This window comes from Camellia sinensis, chromosome 3 (genome assembly GCF_055761805.1).
Source record: "Camellia sinensis isolate YWXY chromosome 3, ASM5576180v1, whole genome shotgun sequence".
Taxonomy (NCBI): domain Eukaryota; kingdom Viridiplantae; phylum Streptophyta; class Magnoliopsida; order Ericales; family Theaceae; genus Camellia; species Camellia sinensis.
The window spans coordinates 202,221,220-202,248,314 of NC_138963.1; the positions used below are offsets into that span (position 1 = coordinate 202,221,220).

Consider the following 27,095-nt stretch of genomic DNA (forward strand, 5'->3'; position numbering starts at 1 on the left):
AAACAACAAAGCCTTCATCCATAGGCATTCATGAAGTTTAGCATTTAAGCATATAGCCGCATGGCAATATGGCAACCACACTCATGGAAGTATGTTAAAGCATAAAAACTTACCGACTACTCCGAGCCAAAAAAGAAAAAAAGTCAGAAAAATGCATGATTCTTAACTATGTTAAATGACTAATGCAACACATCCAATGATGTAACTAAATAAGCTCGGCTACTTAATCATGGTATTTGAAACACTTTGACTGTATGCTTTGAAACACGTATTCAAAGAAGTATTGAATTGACAATGCAGTTTGAATGATGTGCCGAGCCTCGGTTCATGCAAGACAAATGAATGGATGCAAATATGCAAGTATAAGGTATGCTAATTGAAACATGTCCCTAATCTAACCATCAAAAGCGGTTAAATAAAAGGAAAAAAGACATGGGGTTGGAAGACATGCACACACGTACGCACACTTATTACATCATTATGCCCTCGCGAAGGAGGGTCCGAATGAATAAGAGCTAAGCTAACTAGCTATGCTAATTAAGCTAACTATTACAAAATGATTTAATTAACTAAATAGTTACAACACTTGTATGAATGAATTTGCTACACTAACTAATTAAGCAATGCAAGTAAATGGCCTCAAGGGGCAAGAGATGCATGCATGCTCGGCTTCTCCACCCGAAAATGCCACCGCCTTGCCATTGTAGCCTCTGTTTGCACATGTTTGACCATTGAAAATTATGCCAACTCCCAGAACACTTCTGATCCCCTTTAGGAGCACACAGAGCAACCTTCTTCATTGATGGCTGGTCGGCTACCATTGGTGGTCGGTTGGTTGATATTTTTGGCCGTCGGCCACTACTGGTGGCCGGTCGGCCGCCCCTTCCTTGAACTTCCTTTTTTGCTACAACAGAGAGCAAATAGAGGAAAAACAGTGTATTCTCAAGGAGTGTGTGTACTGTTACCCTCCTTATCATTACACAAGCTCAAAGGAGTGTAACTCTTGGCCCTCAAACCATCAACTAAGCATTTTCCATGCGTGATGGCTAAGGAACCAAGCTTGTACGAGCTTAATGAGTGCAAAACAAGACTCAACAAAATCACTACACTATCATGCATGATCAAGGGTGATGGTAACCAAGAAAAGTGGCACGTTTCATCACTTTGAGTATGAAACGTCTCATTTTCCTCGTGTTTGAATTAACATCTAATCCGAACACATGCAATGCAACACAAAAGATGTTTTATCTTGCCTCTTTTACTTGTCCATTTTTGTTTACTCATTTTAGCTTACCAATCCATTCTTTAATTGATTAATCCAAAAGTGAGTGTCCTCTAATGGAAGAGGTGTCAACCAAGGGATGATTTAAGGCAAGAGAGAGGTCATGCCTTTGATTAGTAGAAACCCTCAAAAGAGGATTGAGACCATTAAGCACGAACCTCGATCTCAAGCTTAAACACAACCCGAAGGTTAACCAACCCTCAAAGCAAATGAAAAGGTGAAGAAATGAGGGAGATTGTAGAGATGTTAAGTGCTGTAATGGAGTGCAAAACAACATTAAATCATGCCATTAACTCAAAAGAAAGATGATCAAAGCATTGAACCAGCAAACTAGTGAAGGAAATTGCACTACGACCATACAATACAAGCCTCAATTGAATTAACCAGCCCAAAACAGAGCCAAAACATGTCAAAACAGAAGCAAAAACATGCTGATATTAAACTAAGTTAAGCTAGAAAAACATGCTAACATGTGAAGCTAACTAGGCATGCAAACAAGGCACAAGGAGGGGAGGCTAACCCCTCCAATTTTGGACTTCAAAACAATGTTTTTACCACTGAAAAACCTCTGAATTTCAGTGGTTAAAAGCCCCAAAAGTTTGATTTGAAGGTGATGAAAAAATAGCACAAAAAGCTTCACAAGCTAAGGAGCAAAAAGAAGAGACAACCCCCTAACTCATAAAGGCTCAAACCCCCACTTTTATGCCTCAAAAAAAGAATTTTTTACAATTTAAAAACAACCTTAAAATAGTTGAATGGATGGTAAATTAAGTATGCACAACAAGCTTAAGCAAGGTAATTTCTATACCTTTGAAGCAAAGCACAATTCAGCCACCAATTCAAGCTCAAACCCCCTTCCAAAGCTCAAACACAACTCCAAGGGACCTCAGGTCAATGGTGGTTAAGTTTGGTTAAGGGTTAGTGTGCAAACGTGTAGAGAAACTAAGCAAGTGTATGCAAAATAACAAGAGAGAGAGAGATAGAGAGAGAGAGAGAAGTCTAGGGAGAGAGAGAGAGAGAGAGATTTTTGGTCCAAAATTTCTAACCCTCCAAAATGGGGGAGGATACCCCCTATTTATAGAAAATCAAGGTTTGAGCTTGTATACATCCCTCCATACACGTGTATGAAGATGCAGCTCAGTGAGCAACAGCTGGCACAGCTGGCAAACAAATATCTGAAAAAGGAGACCAATGGCCATCGGCCACCACTAGTGGCCGACAAGCACAACCTATGGCCAACAGGTCACCCCCTCTTCAGGCAAGAGGCAACAAGCTCTTGGTCTAAAAAGATGCACAAAACAGCAAGGTTTAGAGGCTCAAAGACAAGGCGTTCCGTCGAGGGCTTCAGGCACTCAAAACGAACACAACCAAGCACAATCACCGAGTGCACAAACGATGACGTCCAAGTCTTGAGGACGGTCAAAAATTGGGTGTCTACAGTTGCCCCTCTTTGAAAGAACTCGGAAGTCATGAAATGACGTGAGTGAATGTAAAAGTCCAAAGACGACCTATTTTTGACAAGGCCGAAGACTTGGACAAACAAACAAGCAAAACAAAGAACGGTTGCGCCCGCAAGCTGCTTACGTATCCTTTTGCAAGGAATCAAACCAGCGTAGTTCTAGGGTAAGATGCAAATGATATGCACAATGCAAAAACATAACTTATGATCATGCAATGAGACTGCAATGAAACATCTAGATGCAAGTGCTATGCAAACAAATGCTACAGCAATCTCATATACGAAAGAAGTAAGTAAATACGAACCAAACTACATTTCATGCAGAAAGGATGTAAGAAAATTATGCAAGCTTAACAACGCATCACGCAGGAAAGGCAAAGAACAACACAACTATCGGGCGCACCTGAGGTGTCAAACAAGATCCCAACGCGTTGCACATGCAAGGAGAAAGATGGTGTGAACACAGGGACATACCCGAATGTTTTAAACTGAAGTGTCCTAACGTGTCACACGCGAGAGGAGAAGAGGGTGGTGTAAACATCAGGTGTACTTGAATGTTTCTAACCGAAAATACCCTAATGCGTCACATGCGAGAGGAGAAAGGGGGTGGTGTAAACACTTGGCGTACCCGAATGCTTCTAACCAAAAGGAGTCGTGTAAACACCAGGACATGCCCGAATGCTTTTAACCAAAGGGGAGTGGTATAATCATCGGAACTCATCCAAATGCTCTTAACCAAAACAGGTTGTGGTATAAGCATCGGAATATGTCCAAATGCTTCTAATTGGGGGTGGATCAAAGGATGGAAGTGGTGTAGACACCCCATTTTTGACCCCCCTTAAGACTTGGGCGCTACTAATGGTTTACTTGGTGATGAAAGATGTGCAGGACAAAGGTTCAATTTCTTCGGCAAGAGGAGAGTCAAATCCAAACCACACACCCCATTTTGGACCAAAGGTATTTTGAATGGTTTTTAGACCTTAAAACCCTCTCTTTCAAAATATTTTTGAAATAAAGTTCCTACGATGTTCCGACGCTCGCATTTTGTTAAATGTCACATTTTTCGGTAAACCGAACAAGGACAAAGTGGAAATGAATGAAAGAGAGATGAAATCTTTGAAAAATCTTTCAAAACACCTTGTTCGGGGGTTTAGAGTTGAAGAAAAAAAGAGTGGAGAGAAGAAACCTAGTTGAGGAAGAAGATGGGCATAAATCGCTAAGAGAGAGTCGAGCAGCCCTCGCTAAATTGGGCCTATCCTTTTGTATATTTTGATTTAAGCTATAAGGCCACCACCGTTGGAAATCTTATTTCTAGGGCTTCATTTTTCACTAAAGAATCTCCTAAAGCCGAGTCCGAATGGGGGAGATATGATTGGCTGAAGTTCGGCATCATTCCGGTTGGACCGAAACTGAGTAGCCTTCACTAAAAGAGGGATATCTCTTAGCACACATGGAATTTTGATATGAGGCTTGAATAATTTGAAAGAAGACTTCTGGGGCTACAGTTTAGGCTCAAGAATGACCTAAAAAGGAGTCCAGATGAAGGAGTTAGGCTTTCTTCAAGTCAGGGACTAGGATTGATTTTTGTCATCGGCCTCTATGGAAGTGCATCGGCGACAATTTGACCTCAGAAGCTATAGGTCGGCCAAAAGTGAACCTTATCAGCCACAAATGTTGGCCGATCAGCCAAAAATGTCTAGAAAGCCCACAATTGGCAGATATTTCTCCTACAGCTGTTTCTAGCTTGTGCCACCTGTCCTAGCTTAGATATTTTCGGCAAAGCTTGATATTTTGCCATATAATGAAGCCTTATATCTCATATTCAAGGGGTAGAACATTTAGAGAACATTTTTGGCAAAAGGTTTGGGAGCTTCTCACACTAGAACCTCTCTCTCTGCAACCCTCTCTTAAGCATTTGTGCTAGAAGGCTTGCATACAACCATCTTCAACCTATCAACCCTTAAGAAGACTTGATCACCATTAGGATGAGGTCCCTTGGAACTTGGTTTGAGCTCCAAAAGGCTGATTTTGCCTGGTTTTACTGCTGTCCTCTAAGGTGCTTCAAGGGTAAGCACTTGTCCCTTTAAACCTTTGTTTTGCATGCTTGTTTTACCACCTTTGCAAACTGTTTTTGGCTTGGTTTTGAAATAAAGAAAACTCTATTTTTCAGTCCTAAAAATGATGGTTTAGGCCTATTTTGTGCTAGGGGGTTGTCTCTTCCTTTTGTTCCTTAGCTTGTATAGCTTTTGAGCCATCTTCCAAGGCCTTTCAAAATAACTTTTCGTGGCCTTTTAACCACTGAAATCAAGAGGATTTTCAGTGGTAAAAACCCTATTTTGAGGGCCCAAATAGGAGAGGGTGGTCCCCTCTCCTCTTGTCTTGCATGCTAGTGTTGATGGCCAACCAAATGAGCATGTGTTTTTACTTCTTTATGGATTTGTTTGGACTCATTTTTGTGACTTCTTAGACCTAGCATATCACTGTTTTGGCTCGGTTTGATCACCTTATGCATGCTTTATACACTTATAGTGTAATTCTTGCAAATTAGCCTTATATGCCTCATGAAGTAGCATGTTTGTCAAGCATGTATGGGCTCCATTTTAGCAACTTTTTGGTGTTATTTTAGCATGCTTCAACTCTGCTTTAAGTTGGTTTGATATCATCTTGCATGCTTCACATACTTGTAGAGCAATCTTGCATGCTAACATAACATGCATCATGTGTTTGGACCATCATTCTTGCATGTTTTGGCTCAACTCAAAGAAACTTTCCCTCATGTTTTACCATGCTTGAGCTTTGTTTGATGTTGTTTTAGTCATGCATGCACTGTTTTGTATAGCCATGGTTCAATCTAGCTTGTTAGCTTTGTGTATCAAGTCCCACTAGCATGCATCGCTTAGACTATTCTCATGATTTGGAATCATTAGAAATGTTATTTCAGTGCATGTTTCATGGTCATACACTTGCCTTTGTCACTCTTTTAATGCTTAGGAGGTTTGGTGTTTTATGCCTTATGAGTGGGTCATTGTGCATGCCTCTATGCTTAGGCCTTTGGGCTATCATTTCAATGTGTTTTTGGTCTTGTTTTACCATGATGCATCTCTGATTTTTGTTGTCAAAGTCATGCCATGTTTGGTTTTGATAGGTGTAGTGTAATCCCCTTTGTTGGCCTTACTTGCATCAAGCCTTATGCCTTTCATGTTGACTTGTTTTGGCTTTGGTCCATGTATGTTTTAGACTCACTTTGGTATGCTTTAGGACTATTTTGGTTTGCTTAGGCCATTTGCTTCATGTTTTGCATAGCCTTAGTGCAAGTGCCTATGCTAGCTTCAAGCTTTGAGCTTTCTTGCATGCCATACTTGCATTGTTTGGTTGATTTGACATCATTCCATGCATGATTTCAGAGCTTATAGTGTTGTTACACTTCCACTTTTGTCACTCTTTGAACACTCTTGAGAGTTGTGCTCTTATGCCTAGGTGATAGGCCATTGCATGCGCATGCTTGTTTTGCATTTCATGCCTTTATTCCAACATTTTGGCCACTGATTTTGGGCATTGTTGAGGTCTGCCCATTTTCAGTTTAAGTCCATTGAGTATGTGGTTTGCATGTTGTTTCATGCTTATTGCATTGCATGTTGTTGCATGCTTGTTACATTGCCTCATGTTTGCATGCTTGTGTTGCTTTGTTAAGTTGATCATGCATGCATTACATTGTGTTTTATATGCTTGCTTTGCATTGTTGTTTGGATTAAGTGTTTAGTCCAAACACGAGGAACGAGGGACGTTTCATACTTGAAGTGATAAAACGTGCCTCAATTCTCAGTCGCCGACCTTCTTGATCATGCATGATATAGGTTAAGGCATTTATGTGTTTTTGTGCATTCATGTGATATTGATCTGTGCAACTTGGCCTCTTTGGCCATCATGCATCGAAATGCGTGATTGATGGCTCGAGAGTCGAGCACTGCACTCCTTTGAGTTTCAAACATGATAAGGGGTGTAGTTGCACAACATTCTCTTGTAAATGCATTGTCATGCCTCTGTTTGTGCTATGTTGCAGCAAAAAGGAGAGTTTACAGGAAGAGATGGCCGATCGGCTATCTAGTGTGCCGATCGGCTACCAATAATTGGCCGATAGACTCAAAATTGGTCGATTACCTTTATCCATTGGCCGATGGCCACCCCTCTTGGCCAATGACCTCTCAGAGTGTCCATGAGGTGGTTCAGAAGCATCATAGAAGTTGGCATAATTTTTAGAGGTGCAGAAGTGTGCAAACAGAGGCAACATGAGGCATGGCAACGGAGTTCCGAGCGAAGCCGACCGAGCATGCATATGCCCCTCTTCTCGAGGCTGTTTTAACTGCTTTGTATAGTTAGTTAATTTGTAATTAATTAGTTAATGTGTTAGCTAATTTAATTCGTTATTGTAAATTCTTGATTAGCTTAGCATAGCTAATTTTCAATTCGGTGTTGTAATAGTTAGTCTAATTAGATTATTAGATTAGTTAGAATAGCTTAGCGTAGGTAGCTTGTATTATTCATTCGGACCCTCCGTCGAGAGGGCGCATTTTTGTAATAAGTGTGCGTGAGTGTGTGAATGTCTTCCAACCCCACGTCTTTCTCCTTTTTACTTAACCGCTTTTGATGGTTAGTTTAGGACATATTTCAATTACCATCCTTATGTTTGCATGTTTGCATCCATTCATCTATCTTGCATGCACCGGGCTCGGCGCATCATACTAACTGCATTGTATTTTAAATACATTTACTTGAATATGTGTTCAAACAGCATGTTATCAAGTTGCATCTTATATGCCATCTTAGAATAGCCGAGCCTATTTCTAGTTGCATTTTGCATGTGTTGCATTAGCCGTCTTAACATAAACTAGGATCATGCATTGATTACTAACTAGCTATTGTTTTGGCTCGGAGTACTAGGTAAGCTTTTATGTTTTAGCATCTTGCAAGTATGTAAGTGTTGCCATGTTAGTATGCTTGCCATGAGGCTAACTACTTAAGTGTTAAGTTGCATGAATGCCTATGGATGAAGGTTATATTGCTTGAATTGGAACAATTCATCAAAATGTGTGTTTTAAGCCCACTTGAGAGTGGCAAAATCATGTTTTCTTAACCCACTTGAGGGTGGCAAAATCCACATCTTAGCCTACTTGCGAGTAGCACCTTCAAACCATTTTCAAAAAAATAAACATGAGATGTTTTGTTCCGACTTAGGCGATCTAGTCTATACTTGTATGCTATGTGCATCACATAGTAATTCTAGCTAATAAACCAGAATAAGAACACATGTGTCTTCAAAAACAAAATATCATGCTTAGTAAAGGCCGATCCTTTGATCGGGCGAGCGGGGGTGCTCATTGCATGACCTTCCCCTCTCGTACCCAAGTTCTCGAGCCGAGGCAACTTTGGTGATGATGGACACGTGGCCTTAGGCATGAGTCAGGGTTTCCTAAGTTTTCCAAAAACAAAATATTTAGGTGGCGACTCCGTATCTGGCAAAGCAGTCCATGTTTGGCACTTCTTTATAAAAATCAGTTTTCCAAAACGATTTGCCCGATTTGGACTCTTTGGTGATTTATCGGTCTTGTATTGCACTTTGCAAGATTAGATTCAGAACCGTGACATTGAGTTCGGACTGTAGTAGCTAATGAACAAAACAGATTCCACGCCATTCGCGCGCGGAGCTGGGATGTTCGGGCACGTCTACAGTTTCTGGCGACTCTGCTGGGGATTTAGAGAACTTGACTCGAACTCACGATATCTTGTTTTGATTACACTTATGTGTCTCTTTGCATTGCATTTGCATTGGTGCGCCTAGGATACCGTGTTTGTCGTATGCTATTCCTGAACGGTTTGTCGAAGGCTTGCTTTGAGAAGCGTGCCATAAGGCTGACCGGTTGCGGGCTCTGCCACGACAGGAACACAAACTCCAATTTTTACCGGGGCACCCTTTTTGACCATTCGACCTAGTGCATATTGGAAACTATAGTGACCATTCCAAGCTAGGACATGTTGCCTACCCGATTATAGGTTGTTTGAAACCGTTATGTGCGTAGTGAAACCCTAGCTCCTGACAAAGTAGGACATGGAAACCCTACCCCTCCATAGGGGTGTTTTGGCTCTCACTTGCTTGATTATGTGCCTTTAGAGTGCATCTCTACAGGAATGCGTGTATCAGTTTGCAAGTCTGAGTATCAGGCCTGCGGGCATCATCATTTTGGGGGAATTAGTTTTACCTGAGGGTATCAGTTCACAAGCAGAATTTTGGGGTAGAATTTTGCAAAGAGTGTCAGGCTGAGATGTTGTCTGTTTTCTCTTTTGCAAGGTAATCTTGGAGCCATAGCTTCAGAAAGCTCCAATATCCCCCGAGTACACTGGACTTGTGTTGATAGACTTTGTCAGGTCAGAGATTCAGTTCAAGGGCAACCAGTGTTCCTTCGCCAAAGGCAAGGTAAAGAAAGGCCAGTTAGGGCTCACCGGTTCATCTAATCCGATAGTCACCAGTCACATCACCTTTGTTCAAACTCAGCAGACCATGATGGCACAGAGTTCAGAAGAAGTTGAGACCATGATAGTGGTATTAAACCAAGGAATCGCCATGCAAGGTGAGATCGATGCTGAAATGCAACGCCCATCTGGGGCACCTACCACACATCCAGTCTCGGGACCCCAGATGAACTTGGACCCACTCCCGCTAGCTGAAGGTTTGCATGGTTCGGATCCTCGAGAAGGGTTGGCTCAAGCCCGAGTTTTCAGACCCTTGGCGCAGCCTACTGAGAGGCTTTATCCCCTTGATACTACTGATCTTGATCTGAGCTCGGAGAAAATTGTGAACATTGAGAAGTAGGTCAAAATGGCACAGGGCCTTAACTCCATTCACGACATTGAGGATGGGTCCACCGAGGTTGCCGTAAGGCTCCCAGTCGGGAGTACCAATGCTAGCGGTAGCACTGTTTCCAAACTCACTAAAGTCAACACAGTCGCCATAGCTGACCCTTTTACCAAGGCCAGCCTACAAATAGCCAGCCCAGCCCAGCCCAAGCTCAGGGTAGATTTTTCACCCCACTCCATATGAGCCTAACCAGCGCATTAAAAGTCCTGATGGAAAGAGGGAATCTTAAACCCCTTAATCCTCAACCTTTGCCTAAACCACTCCCTGCCAGACATAACCCCAACAAATACTGTGTATATCATCAGCAGCGCGACCATGGCACCGATGGTTGCTACCGCCTTTTTCATGAGATCCTAAATCTCATTGACAACCGGACAATAGTTCCACCTTAAAACCCCAAGGACCAAGTACCTCATCCACATCTCAACCTCGGCCATACATTGCCACCCACCTACAACCCTAGTATATACACCCTGACCCATATACTCAAGTCCGAGGTGTTTACCTTGGAAAATATGGGCTTAAGCACAATGGATGCACTTGAACCCCAATCATCTCTAACCCATGAACCCACTACTTCTGAGCTAGGAAGCATGATTGAAGATCTTCAAAGAACTGTGGCAGATTTAGCCTTTGAAATTTTGGCTCCATTGTCGACTACATCACAAGTTAGAAGTTTTAATCCAAAAGGCTCCTCGATCTTGGGCAAGCTGCAACTGAAATGGGCCAACCTGAAGCCATCTCAGATCTGGGTGTTGGCGTGTCAACAACAACGGGGCTTCGCTCTGATATAGCGACCCAATCCTTTGGCCAATCTGAGGCAAGTGGTAAGAACAAGGTAGGGGCAGGCATTGATCCCCATGAACACCTTATGTGGGCTGTGGAGGCTTTGAAAGCAGAAGGCTAAACAAACAGCAAGTTCTCGCAGTTGTTGCAAAGATTGTGGATGACACTTTCGCCACTCAGAATGAGAGTAGTTTGAATCAAGGGGTAAGCCAAGAGAAGGGCCGTCGTACCAAAGACATTCCTTTGCCTGTACTCGGAACAGATTAGCAGACCCAGTCAGTGTCTACTAATCCCTTTGCCGGTGCATCCAGCAAAAATCCACAAACCTGTAAGTACCCACCCCAAGGCCAGAGGGTCTTCAATCCCCTTTGCATGACTTTGTCCGAAGCTTTCCAAATCCTTATAGGACAAGGCCATCTCAAGCCCTTGAAGCCGCGACCATTACCAAATAACCTCCCTCCCTCACACAACCTGGCCAATTACTGTGCCTTCCATCAACAAGCCGGCCATGACACTGACATGTGTTTTCATCTTCGCCACGAAATACAAGATCTGATTGATAAAAAGGTCATCGTCACGCTGGGTCCTGCAAAGTCTATCGGCACTGGATCAGTGAACTTGGGGGATAATGTGATTATGTGATCGGGGGATGAACCACCTGCGGATGGCACTCAGTTTACTCCATATATGGGGATGGCAAGCACTGTTTTGAGCATTTGCAAGCGCCGGTTATTTTACTTTCTGACTTGGGTATTGGGTCAGTCTTGTTGTATTGTATTGAGTCAGCCTTTTTTTGTACTGAGTCAGTTGGGTCTGTCTTGTTGTGTCGAGTCAGCCCTGTTGTGTCAGAGTCGGGTGATTTTAGGGGTGTTACCTCGGGCATCACTATCTTGTTTTACGTTTGGTCTTTTGTACTCTTTCTTTTGAGTCTGCTTCTGCCATTGAGCCGGTTGTGCCAGAAGATCTGAATGAAACAGCAGTGATTTTCACGCTTTTAGGTTTGTTTCTGTCTTGATCCAGTTGTGCCAGAAGATTTGAATGAAACAGCAGTGCTTTTCACCTACTTTTCTGTGCCTTGAAATCATTGCATTGACTTAAGTTTTTCAAAACTTTTTGAGTACTATGGTGAAAACAAAGAGGAAGGAATTCCTTGGGATTTGCAAAAATTTGATCAATTGAGAGGAAGAGAGGCATGCTAAGCCCTTAATGAATGAGATCTTGTTTGTTAATATGAGTACTGAGAAGGATCCTGGCTTGATCTAGTTTGGTTCTACATTGTCTTCAGCACGAGCGACTAGTCGCTTTCTTAAAAGATTTCAAAAAATATTTTGCGCGATCCTGCGAAGACCTGTGTGGAATTGCTCTTGAGATTGTGCAGCATAGGATCGCTCTCAGCTTCGAGACTCAACCCCTTTGCTTTCAAACCTTGAACTTGGATTTAGAATGTTCAACGGTCAACCATAATGTGAGGCCTGTATGGCCAGATTTGAAGCAGCCCATGAACTAGGGGCAAGAAGATCAGATGTGATCAAAGGAAAGCTTGCAAAACTGGATGAGAAACAACCTTTGAACTAGGGGCAAAAAATGTCAAATGTGCTCAAAGATTCAAAGATGGGTCGTTTCACAAACCATTGAAGACTGGAAAGAAAGCCAAGTTCTAGTAGCTGGAAGAAGAAAGTATTGCTGAAGGACAACTGAGTTCCTATCCACAACACCAGGGGCAAATTCAGCCCCTATTGGATGGACTTTTACATCATTAGCAAACAGGAGCCATTCTCCTGGATTCAGATGGCTTCGAGATCTCAAAACCATTCAACATGGACCAAGCTACACCTCTTTTACCCTTGAGAGGCTCGCTGGGCCGAAAACCCGAAAGGGCAACCCAGGCAAAAGTTAGAGCAAATCAAAAAAGAAAAGAAGATGAAAAGAAAAAATGAAAAAAGAGAAGAAAAGAAAAGTAAAGAAAAGAAAAACAAAGCTCGCAAGGTTGAAAATCCAGAAAGGGCGGCCTTGGCAAAAGTTAGAGCGCAAAAGGAGAGGTTAAATACCCGAGTGTGCCTTAACCCCCGAACTACGTAAGGCTTGATAAGGGGAGTAATGGCAAATATGAAAACACTTTAATACCCTTAATTGAAACTATAAAATTATCATTTTACTCTTACCCTCTTTTTTGACCTTTCTTTCTCCTTTGTTGTTCTTTACCATCTCTCTCAAAATCAGTCATTATCACCCACCATTATCACCTCGATCGCCACTATCATCCATTCAACTCACCACCATTTTCAATTCTATTAACTGCCCTATCTACATTCTAACAACTTAATATAGACCCAGAAAAACACTTCACAGACTCGTCACCACCACTTCACAAACCTATTATCACATTCACCTTCTATTCGCACCATCGCTCATCTCCTACGTCCCACCATATGCACCCCTATCTACTCCACCATCAATATATTTAGCTACCATAACACACAACAAAGAGGTTGCAAATCAAACCTAAAACACTATAACAAAACAAATTCAAACTAAATCCAGATCAAACCTGTTAGGTTTTTATAATTGGCAATCCCGTTTGACAAAACTCCTTTTAGTTATAATTTTATTCAATCTTTTATTTCAGTGAGGCTTTGAGTATTTAGATACAAATCCAACCAGAATTGTGCCTATACAGATGAGTTTGTGATCTTAATCCTTTCAAGTTTGCCACTTCGCTGACTAAGTACGGGGATCGAGCTATTGAAGTTATTTGACCACTCAAGCGGTCATTTATGCTCTTGAGTGAAGAAACAGATCATCTAGTATTTTTTTACAGAGTGCCTGAACTTCTGGGAAGAAAGTTTTACCACTTGAGTGGTGAAAGTTCCACTCAAGCGATCAGTCTATATGTTTCGCACCGCCTTTAGTCACACCAGTCAAGCAGTGAAATGTGCGCTCGAATAGTCTGCGTGATCTTGTTTTCTATAAAGTGCCCTATTCGCTGTTTCTAGGGTTTGAGCCATCCAAATTTTTAGAGAGGAACAATATACAAAGTGTTTTATATTGGAGGGTGCTTTATGAGTGTTTCCTTGATGATTTAAAAGTGATCAATGGATCCGCGAACTTCATATCAATATCATCAAGGGTTTGTTTATTTTTCTTTATTCACAAAAGCGATAGTTATTCTTCGGTGGATTCTAGAGAACTTGGACCTAAAGCTTTAGTGGATTTAAGAGTGGTTCATCGTTGTAGATTCGACATCGGCATTGTGGATTCAACATTAGGCAAAATAATTCCAAGGTGAAAACGGTGGTGGAAGAGACACGTAGGGGTCAGTTCAATTCAAGCGTGGATTCGCTAGGTAATTGAGAGTACACTTGTGAAATTCGTTTTTGCCTTCTTAGTGGATTATTTTGTGGCTTTGGCCTGTGGTTTTTTATCACAATTTTTCCATGTTAAATCATTGGTCAATTTGCCTTTGATTGTTTGATTGAGATTGTTATTTACTATTTAAAATTTATACATAATCACAAATCAATATCTCGGGGTTTTTAGATTTTTCAAAACCTAAATTGACAGCCAAATGAAATTCAAACCCAAACCTCCAAATCAAACCCAAATTCGCAAAATCGAACCTAGCAATATGAATCTATCCAAAATATGAGATAGAGAGAAAAGCACCGACAAAGCGATTCTTCAAATGTAGAAGTAATACTCTGTCACCGACAAGAATGAGAGCGTGAGAGAGATAAAAAAAAGAGATTGAGGTAGTAGTTGGCGGCCGTTGTGGAAAGTGGTGAGAGAGTCGGTGGTGGTGCTGTAGTTTGGTGTCTAGTTTGATGGTTAAGTGCCTGGTTTAGGTTGCATTTGGTTTAGTTTTGGAATTGTGATTCTTTTTTTTTTTTTTTTGAGTTGTGATTTGAGTGTAGAATTGTGAGTTAAGTTTCGAAAAAAGAAAATTTGTTTGGTTATGAGTTTTGAAAACTGTTTTGAAAGGAATTTTAGAATTTTAAATTTTGAAAAGAGTAGATTGGGTCTATCTGGTCGTCTGCCAGGACATTCTCCCAAACGTCCAGCCGGTTGACCGGAACAGTGCAATTTTTTTTTTTTTTTTTTTTTTGGTTGCAAGTGCAACCTGTTATTTGAAATATATATATATATATATATTGTTGATATAGTATACATTGTATAGCTGTGATAGAACATAATTAGTGTGATAGAGCATAATCAGTGGAATATTGTGTCCTTATTTTCTGTTTCCTACTTTAGCTTGTAATTGTTGTATAAATAAGCTTCCTGTTTATAAGACGAATATAGTGAAAAAATCTTTTTTTCCTTCCCAACTCTCTCGACATGGTATCAGAGCAGAAAATTTGGGACTAAATTTTTCTTCATAGTTTCATCTCCACATCCTCATTGTTTTTATTTATTTATTTATTTTTCTCTGTGACTTTCCACTACTATGGGTGACTCTACAATCAACAAAGATAACTTCAAAGACTCTTTCTTTTTTGGATCCATGACTAATACCACCTTGAAGGGTTCTAATTACCTTCAATGGTCTCGTGCTATCGCTGTTTTTTTAAAGGCATGTGGCAAAGCCTCTTATTTTATGGCCAACAAACCCTTTGAGACAACCAAAGTTGCTTTCTGGGAGCAAAAAGATGTACAAATCATGACCTGGTTGTGAAATAGTTTGGCACCAGAGGTTTTTACTAATGTTTCTTGTCTGGAATCCTTTAAAGATATTTGGGATATTCTTAAGAAGTTATATTCCTCTGAGCAGAATCTTTCTCGCATCTACCAACTCTATTAGGGCATCTTTTCTCTTCAGCAAGGTGATCGTTCTGAAGAGTACTTTTCTATCCTTAAGGGTAACTTCATTCTGAAGCTGTAAATACTTCAAATTCAACTATCCTGTCCATGAGATTGAACGGGTCATCTTTGTCATTTCTGTATCTAAAAGTTCGGTTGTGATCTTCACTATGAGAACTGGTTACAGTGTGCTGCGGTGCTATTCAAACAAGGGGCAACTTTCCATTTTCGTGCGGTGTCATTTAGACAAGAGGCAATGTTCCATTGTTTTGGATCTGAGGTTGTGCATCTCAAGAGTAGATTCTGTGTTGGTCGAGCAGTGGCCATTTGCAAAAATAGTTTTTAAGAATTTCTTATGAAGTTGACTAATTTTTTCGAAAATTTGTTCCATTTTTCCAAAAATGGACTATTTCTTGGACCCGAAAAAATGAAAATTCTCAGTGCTCATAGCCTGACTTGCATGATTTCGAATCAAAAAATCGAACAAGTATGCTAATCTAACTCTTATTTTGGTCAAAATTGTTTTAGTAGAAAGTCAAAACAAAAAATGGTCAAAATGATGAACTAGGGGCACAGTTGAGTCAGGTGTTCTGTCTTTTCCCCATTGTCACTCTGTATTTTCCAGAAAGGGCACCATACTTGTCGAAAAGGGCACCGTATTTGCCAGAAACGGCACAACTGAAGTTAACAGCAAAAGGCCGAAAGCTCTCTCATCCTCCAAGCAACGAGGTATCAAGTCAAGTGCGAAGCACAAACTGGAATGAATCAAGATATTTCATTCTCTCATCTGGACAGGTCTGATCACATCCAAACTGGCCAAGGGCATCATCAATCGATGTCAACTGTCGATCTGCTGCGCATCTGGTCGCACCGTAACCTCTCTGTGGGAAAGCTCATTGTTGTGAGCAGAAGAAGCATCTAGTAGAATGCTAGGGACAAGAGCCCACAACTTCCTGTTTATCCATCAACCACCCAAGGGAGGGGTAAAAAAGAAGAGAGATTGAAGAATAGAGAGATGTGCACTGAGAGAAAAAGTGAGAAAAGGGCTTTTTCAGAAAACTAGAGATTGAGTGCCAAGAGTGATGTGAGAATCACAAATGAGAAAGGGTGGGAAAACAATACCTGGAGAAGTTGTGGGCTCCCTGTGAACCGAGAGGTCTCTCGCCTTTGTAACACATCTGAGTATCGTGTGTCTATTTTTGTTTGTCTCGATTCTTGTTTTGAGTCGTTTCGAGTGTTAATAGATGTGTTTAGGTTGTTTTACCTTCATTTTCTCTTTGTTGAGTCATGGTGTGCTGTGTTCAGTGGTAGACTCAATACCCGGTTGAAAACTCTTTCTCACTCTCAATTTCAAAAAAAAAAAATCATTTTGTGCTCAGAGTGTTGTGCCGTTCTCCACATACGTGCAAAACAAGATTTGTTCTTTTGTAAAACTGTAGGGTTCAACCCAGGTCATGTGAGAACAGTAAAATCAGAACCTATCTGAAGCTATATGGGTTCCAGACTGCAAAGCAAAAGAAAAGAGGGAAAATTTGGAGCATCTGAGTTTGTTTCACCTTCATGAAGTTTCGTGATTGCATTCGGGGTGTACCCCTTCAGGCCTGGTCAATGCTTCAAAGTATGAGTGTGCCTCTACCTCAAGCTCAAGATCAATTTTGTTTCAAGCCAGAATGGCGATCAGAAATGCTCTCCCTTAGTACCTTTCCCTGCCAGAGGCATCTTGGCTGTGTTCGCAATGAATTCCTAGGAGACCAACTGCGACGGTGGAAACTAGAGTTCGAATGGCTATTGCCTAGAACGCAAAAGGTTCAGGATTTCCGAGATTAAAGTCTGGTTTAAATACCCAGGGGTGTATCCCCGGCTTGAAATCTGTATGGAAGCCCCATAGGTTGAGATAGCATGTATGCACCTCAATTCTGGATACTGAACCAACCTAGTCTGTCACCCCGTTGGAGAATAGGAAAAGTTGTAAATATGGTTGGGAAGAAAAGCGGCATCTGTGGTTTCTACATACAGAGGTTACCCCTTGTCCGCATATCAGAACCTTTATACTGTGAGTTGAAGGTAAGAGTTCGAGGAACACAAGGGGAGATCCCCATCAGAGTAGAGCAGTCCATCGCCACTCACCCCGTGAGGTGCTCTCTAAAGCGCCGCTTTGTTTGTTTATTGCATTCCCTAGACATCATGCTCTACATTGCTTGTAACATGTATCATGTCATGACACATATTGCATAAATGCATCTTGTACTATACTTATTCTTGTTGTCGTATAGAATATACACGTTACATTGGATGTACGTCATTAATCCTTTTGCATAGAGTATGTACATTGCATGGGGCACATTTTAACCTTGCTTGCATAGAATGTGCACTTCCCACCCTGGCATGAAATATGCATCTTAATGTTGCGTGGAGCATACATTCACTCCACCTGCTTTGTCATGCACTCTTCACATGTGTTGTCGCGCACGTTCCACTCGCATTGTTATGCGCACACTTAGGTTGCATTGTCATGCACTTCTTCCACCCGCATTGTCATGCACTCTTCACATGCATTTTCACGCACGTTCCACTCGCATTGTTATGCGCACACTTAGGTTGCATTGTCATGCACTCCTTCCACCCGCATTGTCATGCACTCTTCACATGCGTTGTTACGCACGTTCCGCCTGCATTGTTATGCACCCCTTCCACCTGCATTGTCATGCACTCTTCACATGCGTTGTCGCGCACGTTCCACCCGCATTGTTATGCGCACACTTAGGTTGCATTATCATGCACCCCTTCCACCCACATTGTCATGCACTCTTCACATGCGTTGTCATACACGTTTCGCCTGCATTGTCATGCACCCTTCCACCCGCATTGTTATGTGCGCACTTAGGTTGCATTGTCATGCACCCCTTCCACCCGCATTGTCATGCACTCTTCACATGCGTTGTCGCGTACGCTCCACCTGCATTGTTATGCACCCTTCCACCCGCATCGTTATACACCTTTTCACTTGCATTGTTATGCACGTTCCACTCGCATTGTTATGGACCGTTCTACTTGCATTGTTATGCACATCTCCCATGCATTGTTTGCGCACCTTTCTTGCACCTGTTAGTGCATTGCTCGCGCTTTCTTGTGCACCCCACTTGCTCTTGTTAGTGCATTGTATCGCACTGTCTTGTGCATTCATCTGGTCTGGAAGACCTTAAATCCTCTTGTCTAGGAGACCTTAAATCCTGCATCTCCACTGGCACTGTCTGGTGCACTGTCCGGTCTAGGAGACCTTAAATCCTCTAAAGGTGCAAATCCATTGGTGTTTGTCGTGCCCGAACGACTTCTAGTGGTCCGGTATAGCCACCTTCCTGTGTTTGTTGTGAGTTCCTAAGAGATCAACTGAGACGGCGGAAACTAGAGTTCGAATGGCGATGCCTAGAACGCAAAAGGTTCGGGATTTTCGAGACTAAAGTCTGGTTTAAATACCCAGGGGTGTATCCCTGGCTTGAAATCTGTATGGCAGCCCCATAGGTTGAGATAACTTGTATGCGTCTCAACTCTGGAAACTAAACCAACCTAGTCTGTCACCCTGTTGGAAAATAGGGAAAGTTTCAAACATGGCCAGGTAGAATGTGGCTTGCTTCGTGTGTTTTGCACTAAGCTTGCCTCCTATGTTGCCATCTTCATAGCTTTATCATCACTCCATGACATTACATTGCACTGCATAAATCTTGAATTATCAAACTGGCTTTGTGTAGCGTATAAGTCCAATTATCAAACCGACTTCGCGCAGCGTATAAGTCCAATTATCAAACCGGCTTCGCGTAGCATATAAGTGCAATTATCAAACCGGCTTTGCTTAGCGTATAAGTCTAATTATCAAAACGGCTTCGCGTAGCATATAAGTCCAATTTTCAAACAAGCTTCGCGTAGCGTATAAGTCCAATTATCAAACTGGTTTCGCGTAGCGTATAAGTCCAATTATCAAACCGGCTTCGTGTGGCGTATAAGTCCAATTATCAAACCGGCTTCCCGCAGCGTATAAGTCCAATTATCAAACTGGTTTCGCGCAGCGTGTAAGTCCAATTATCAAACCGACTTCGCATAGCGTATAAGTCCAATGATCAAACCGGCTTCGCGTAGCGTATAAGTCCAATGATCAAACCGGCTTCGCGTAGCGTATAAGTCCAATAGGAGTGTAAAACTTGTCCGCTGCCCGAAACTCACCCGCGGCCCGGGGTAGGCCCGGACCCAAACCCGGGCCGCCTACGGGCTTCGGGCCGCCCATGGGACGCGAGTCAATTTTACACTCTTATCAATGTGAATATTCATATTGTCAACAGGTCGGGCCGGGCCTGCCTCGGGCCGCCCATGGGCCGTGGGCGTGTTTCGGACAGCCACGGGGCACGGACTAATGTTACACTCTTATCAATGTGAATGTTAACATGTCAATGTGAATATTCACGTTGTCAACGGGCTGGGCCCGTGTCGGCCCGGGGCCGGGCTTCGGGCTGCCCACAGGTCACAGGCTAATTTTACACTCTTATCAATATTAATGTTAATATGTTAATGTGAATATTCACATTGTCAATGAGCCGGGCCGGGCCCGCCCTGGGCAGCGGGCGGGCTTCAGGCTGCCCACGGGCCACGGGCCAATTTTACACTCCTATCACTCCTATCAACGTGAATGTTAATATGTCAATGTGAATATTCACATTGTCAACGGGCCGGACCGGACTTGCCCCGGGCTGCCCATGGGACGCGAGTCAATTTTACACTCTTATCAATGTGAATGTTAATATGTCAATGTGAATATTCACATTGTCAACAGGCCGAGTCGGGCCTGCCCCGGGCCGCCCACGGGCCGTGGGCTAGTTTCGGGCAGCCACGGGGCGCGGGCTAATTTTATACTCTTATTAATGTGAATGTTAACATGTCAATGTGAATATTTGCATTATCAACGGGTCGGGCCGGGCCCGCCCAGGGTAGCCCACGAGCCGCAGGCGGGTTTCGGGCCAGCCACAGGCCGCGGGCTAATTTTACACTCCTATCAATGTGAATGTTAACATGTCAATGTGAATATTCACATTGTCAACGGGCCGGGCCGGGCCCGCTCGGGCCCGGGCTTCGGGCTGCCCACGGGTCATGGGCCAATTTTACACTCTTGTCAATGTTAATGTTAATGTTAATATGTCAATGTGAATATTCATATTGTGAACGGGCCGGCCCAGGCCCGCCCCGGGTGACGGGCTGGTTTCGGGTCGCCCATGGGCCGCAGGCCAATTTTACACTCCTATCAATGTGAATGTTAACTTGTCAATGTGAATATTCATATTATCAACGGGCCGGGTCGGGCCTATTTTTTTTTGCTTGTGGGCCGGGCCGACCCGACTCGAATTTTTCCGGGCACCCACGAGGATCGACATGAGCCGGGCCCCTACACATTGACGATATAAACATTTATATTGACGGTGTGAACATTCACATTAAGGGTATTTTGGTAATTATGTCACCCATAGGACTTATTGAAACATAAGAAAATAATGTGAACTAAATGGAACATAAGTAGATGAAAATGGTATTTTGGTCTTCTTATCTCAAATTAGACCTAATGGAATAGTCAAAAAGAATATGGGTTGGATGGAATAAAGCTCTTTGAAAATGGATTTATCAAAAAAGCTCCCTAAAATAAAATTTTATTCAACTAAATTAATTCCACACAAGAAATTAAATTCTGTAAAATAAAAGAAATAAGAATATAACTTTTATGTTTCAATTAATTTGGAAATAAAATAAAATTATATTCAACCAAATTAATTCCACACAGGAAATTAAATTCTATAAAATAAAAGAAATAAGAATATAACTTTTATTTTTCAATTAACTTGGAAATAAAATAAAATTTTATTCAACCAAATTAATTCCACACAGAAAATTAATTTCTGTAGCACTTCAATAGTTAAAATACTAAAATAGAATTTTAAGTAATGAAAACTCAGAAAATAATTTCTAAACCCCAAAATTAATTTCTGAAAAAATTCCACAAAAATATATTCTGAATTGTTAATGACACCAGTATCGTACTACTAGTTGTCAAAGAAAATAGACAATATATTACTACTATTTGTCAAATAGCATATAATCACTATTTGTTTTTCCAACCAGAATATTATTTTGTAAATTTACCGAAAATAATTTTCTTAAAAGAAGAATGAGAAAAGGAAACAAACGAAAAAATTCTGTAAACAAAATAAATTCGAATCTGTCTTAAGATTGTTGGAACAATCTTCTGTGTAAATAAAATAAACTAAAATTAAATCAAACAAAATAAAATAAATCTTACAGAATTTATTTCGTTGAACCGAATAAATAATTCAAGACCAAGTCAAGTGTGTGACACTCTGCCCTTAAGACAGATTCGCCCCACTATGGTTCTTACGGTTGAGTGGCGTCTATCTCCCAGGATACAATGATCTTCACAAATTTGTAGAAGCATTTCAAACAAATTTGTTCGGCGAACTAAACCTGTGATCTATATTGTCTTTAAATTATTCTAAAACTAAATATGAAGAATAAATGCACTAGAGAAAAATTAGACAGCAATGAGACAAAATAACAGACTGAATTTTTTCCGACCCCTAGACTGCTGGAATCAAGTTGTATTTATAAGCAAATTTCCAAAGCCCCGAACAGGTACCAAACCCCGAAGTTAACAGGTGCAAAACTATTCACAATTTGAATATATGAATTGACCGTTGGTCGGAACAAAATTTCAAACAAATGAAAAAAGTGAGCCGTTAGTGGAACAGATTCCTTCCACCTCTTTGGAAAATTTATTATTAAACTATTTGGTATATATATACTAAACAATTAGAATATATATATATATATATATATATTAAAATATTTGAATAGTTTAATAAATAAAGGAAGAGGTACAAATTTTAGAAAACCACTTAAGAACCCAAAAATTTGAATTTAGAATTAAATTAAATTCCCACAATTGCAAACTTTAAGAAACCACTTAGGAATCCAAAATTTGAATTTAGAATTAAATTAAATTCCCACAATAATTTTTATTGAAAAAATTCAAATGAATTTTATCTAAAAAATTAATATTAGACTCAAAAAACGATGTCAACTTCCCATTCACTCATAAATGGTTTTGACGTTCTGTCTTCACCTCTTCGGACCCACCCCAAACAACGTTTGGGGCCCACTCAAATTTGGGCTAAAAAATATGCCTATATTAAACCATTTTTTCAACAGAGAAAAAATAAATGAAAGTGTTGTGAACGAATCGTGGCTTAAAGAGATCATAGACCTAGTGATGATGAAATATGATGCAAGTAAGATGGAAATATTGATTAAAGTGGCCTTGCAATGTGTAGTGGAAGACAAAGATGCAAGACCCACTATGAGTCAAGTGATAAGAAACTTCTACACCATGAGCAAGGTGATTATTAGCAAAAGCAAAGGTCTTAGCAAAATAAATAAAGATTATTAGAAAAGGTAGTTTATGAATAAACATTGCCAAGAGATCACAATGGAAGAAATTCAAGCATCTTTAAAAGTAATAAGCAACAATCATGTCTCTCGCAAGCATGGCAAAGGATGTGGCTACTTAGCCACTTAACTTCTAGGTTGTCACAAGTTATTTTTGACCTCCCGAGTTGTGAGAAATTGTTATGTTCTTTTTAATTGTCAAGGATCTTTTGTCTTAAATTTTTTCTGTTATCCCGTCTTAATTTTTCACAACCGTCACTACAGGAAATTACACTTTTGGCAATCAAAGTTTTAGTCGCCGAAAGTCAATGGCAACTAGAGTTTCGTTGCCCCATTGGTCGCCAAAGCCTTGTCGGCAATAGTCAATCGCAACTAAATTGACGTTGGTCGCTAATTATCTCATCTTCAACTACTAAAATGGACTTAGTTGCCTAACATATCTTTTTGGCGACAAAATATTTAGTCACCGAAAGTAATCAAAACAAAATGAAATTCTCTTTCAGTGACTAAAATATTTAGTCGCTACAACATTTTAGTCGCTAATAAAAATACATTTAGCGGCCAAATAGTTTTGTCGTTGTTAAACAGTTTAGTCGCTAAAAGACTAAATATTTTCATTTCCTTCTATTTTACAACCAAACAGTTTAGTCACCGAAGAATACCGTATTCTTTGGTGACTAAAATATTTAGTCAACAATAGTTTCTTCCCTCATTTTAATTTGTTTTGGATACTAACTATTTGGTAGCCAAAAGTCTTTTGTTTCTTTTTTACTACTAAATATTTAGACATCAAAAACCTCTGCTTGCATTTTTGGCTACCAAAATATTTAGCCGTCAAAAGCTTTATAATTTGTTTTTTTTTTTAATTGTTTTCTCGACCACCTGTATTTATTCCATTGTGAGTGCAACATGTACCCTGTATATGAACAAAATAATCCTTGAATATTGGTTATATTAGCAACCATTCCACAACGTTCACACATTTCACTTTCAACCATCCAAAAATTTCATATTTAACGTCAAATTCTAAATGTAATACAAGCGATGGCATGTTAAAACAGTTCTTGCCAAACAAAGGCAAAGAATTAGGTCCTCAAGCTATGAATCCTCTATCCCCTATAAAAGGCATGAAGGGATGCTCTGAATCCATAGGGGCACAAATTAAAGCAGTAGGCAATTCATGTACATGAGGGAACCAGCCCTCAACATGAATACAATATCACAAACATCTAGCAGCTTCATTAACCATGTAGACATGTAAAAAATTGGTATTGCCACATCAGGGTCACGAAAAAACTTTTACACACTGCAGTAGCTAGAGCAATATCAATTTGGGCTCATTGATCTTGAGACACAAGCACTTTTGTCCAAAGCTCACTGACGCTTGTACAAACAAGGCTTCAACTCAAGCCATTCAATTTCCCTCTTGGAATTTTGCTTCTCCTATAGAACAAAGAATGAAGTTATTTTAATGGGCACTTGAACAGGTACTGTCAACAAAGAAAATGGGCAATTTGAAAGAAAACTTGTCAACAACCAATCACATCCTAATACGATTTGAAAGAAAATCACAAAACTTGATAATACAATTTGATAACAAAAACATGCTTTACAAAGTTAAATGCGCAAAGGGAGAAAAATACAACAATCTCATAGTAACTTGAAAAAAAGTATCAGATTTCACGAAAAATTAGATTTATTCTAAGGTTAATTGCTAATAAAAGGAGAAACGAGAAAACAAAAACAAAAATTTATGTTTCTATTGTAATTGCTCAAGTGCCTAACCACCACGTGCCTCAATCTACAAAATGAATTGTAATTGCTCAAGTTTGTCTCCAAGATGGATAAATTTAAATGGTATCTCATAACGAATTTATTTAATTTAGGGAAAAGTGCATTTAAATGGGAACAAATCAAAGTAATTGCACTCATGGATAATGAAATCTTAAATAAAATGTATAACATAAGATACAGTGTGCTTACTCTATGAATGCTACTCCTCGATGACTTGAGCTAAATAAATAAATTGAATAATGACCAAGCATTTGGAAAGCAAACAATTGTATTCACCTGAAGCAAGCAAGTCCTCCCGTCAATGAGGAGGAGAATTCCAGCAACTTTTTTGCTCTGCATATATAACATGACTATCATTCCAGCAGCTATGCATCATGTTAAGGGTCATTTTGTAATTATAACCTTGGTGAAGTCAGTTTTTTAGTATCAACAATTAATTCCAGTTATCTCAAACTTCAACAACTACATTTACAGAAAAGTAAACAAACAAAGAAAAATATTTGAATTACATCTTAACCAATATAGACTTCTTAGATTTTCTATTATTGAATTTAATAATGGAAATCCAACTTTAAGCATCAAATTGAAATGAGACAAACCAATGAGTCCAATCCAAACTTTATAGAAAATTATTAACCCTTCATTGTTATATTTGTTTATAACTTCACTTTCCTAAAATGTTGCTCTTGTATTCTACTTCAATTATTGCCTCTCTGAATGTGACAAATATATATAATGCTTACTTGCTATTCTCAAGCTCTCTAATATAACCTAAAAAGTCCACAACCAAACAAGATTTTCCATGATTTAACGGGGCATGTTCTTGGATAAAAGTAGCAAAGATCCAGTAAGGAAATTCTTGCATGAATCAATGTTTCACAAAGAATGAGAAGGCGGACAGCTTACCAACAGCTCCAGTGATGAAATGTGCCCAAAATTCAAGCACAAACAAAAAAAGGAACACAATTTTAATTTTTCTAATTATTCCACTGCCTTCAATTTTTTAAGCTCCCAAAATTTTTGCATAAATACACATATGTAAACAAAAAAAATCCCAATACATATTCTCCACAATGCAGAAATATATATATATATATATATGTGTGTGTGTGTGTGTGTGTGTGTGTGTATCAAGTTACTCATACATAAAGACCTAACTTTTTGTCATCTATGGAATTGAACCAAACAATCAAAATACACAAGCAGACATTCAAATATGCTATCTTGTAGAGAGAGATTGATCTGATATCAAGGGGGAAAATGAAGAACTTAATTAATTAAAATACCTGTTTCGGATCTCCTTGAATATTGACGACGACCGAGTACCAATCTCCCTAGAGATGGTGGTGGTCCAGTGAAATCTTCCTTTTTGCAGTGGCTCCTTTTGAAATCTCCACTATGGCTGAAATAGAGAGTTTGGGGCTACCACTGTTGATGAAGATTGGGATGGCGGAGAGAGGAAGTGAGGAAGAGAGAAAATGAAGATAGTAATAGGGAGTTTGGGGTTGGGTTTCCGACAAGGAATTGAAGAGAGAGAAAGAGAATCAGAGGAGGGTAGATGAGAGTGAGAGAGACATATGTCTTTAAGCCCTAACTCATTTTAGTGTGTTTGAAATCCCTCCAAAATCCCTCCAGAGTTCCTCACCAAATTAATTTAAAAATCCCTCCAAAATTTGAAATCCTACCTCCAAAACTTTTAATTACAATTGCCAACTAAAATTTAGTAATTAAAAGTTAAATAAATACTGGCTATATTACTTGTAGTAGCTAAAGATTGCACATTTAGGGACCAATTTTATTTTTTGTAGCCCAAAACATTATTTTGAACGACTAAAACTCAATTAGTCACCAGAAATAAAATAAATACCGATAAAATTATTTTTAGTAGCTAAAATGTGTACCTTTGCCAACCAAATTATTTTTAGTAGCTAAAATATGTACCTTTGGCGACTAAATTATTTTTAGTAGCTAAATATTGCCAACAAAATAATTTTAGTCACTAAAAATAAATGTTTACTGACCAAATATTTGGTCAGCAAAGAGAAAAAGTAAAAATTATGTTATTTGGTTGGTGACTAAATTATTTGGTAGGCAAAAATTCTTATAACATGACTAAAAGTTATTTTGTCACAGAAAGCGTATTTTTACCAACCAATTTTGTGGTCGCCAGAAAATTACCCATAAATCCCATTTGAGAAAAAGTTAGTCCATTTAGTCCTAAAGATTTTCTTTCAAATCATTTAGCCTTTTTTATTATTGATATGTTATATTTAATTTGATTTGAGGTATGTGGTATGACTTGTTTGCCCTTAATATTAATTGTGTATTGATTTTGTATTGATGTTAATAGAGTGCGCGTAAGGTATGTTTGGGATTTCTATTTTTTTTCACGAGGGGAGGGGGGTTTGGGAATGTTTCATGACTGGGTTTGTTGGTGTTGATGTGGAATGTAGTGTGCTTCTAATAGGGTTGCGGTGGTTTTTTTCTTTTTTTTCCTATTGCTGTTTCGAGGGGGTAGGGTTTCAATGTTCTATGCAGCTGGTTGAAGGTGACGTTTGTTGGGTGTTCCTTTC

General features: G+C 39.9%; 1 long non-coding RNA gene across 1 annotated transcript; it reads right to left on the minus strand.

Annotated features, from left to right (window-relative positions):
- Positions 1 to 23,752: 23,752 nt before the first annotated feature.
- Positions 23,753 to 26,074, minus strand: LOC114281765 (uncharacterized). Its single transcript, XR_003636007.2, has 3 exons — positions 25,809 to 26,074; positions 24,799 to 24,855; positions 23,753 to 24,171 (listed from the first exon to the last, which is right to left on the minus strand). It is a non-coding gene; the product is annotated as an uncharacterized LOC114281765 (long non-coding RNA).
- Between the last annotated feature and the right edge of the window lie 1,021 nt (positions 26,075 to 27,095).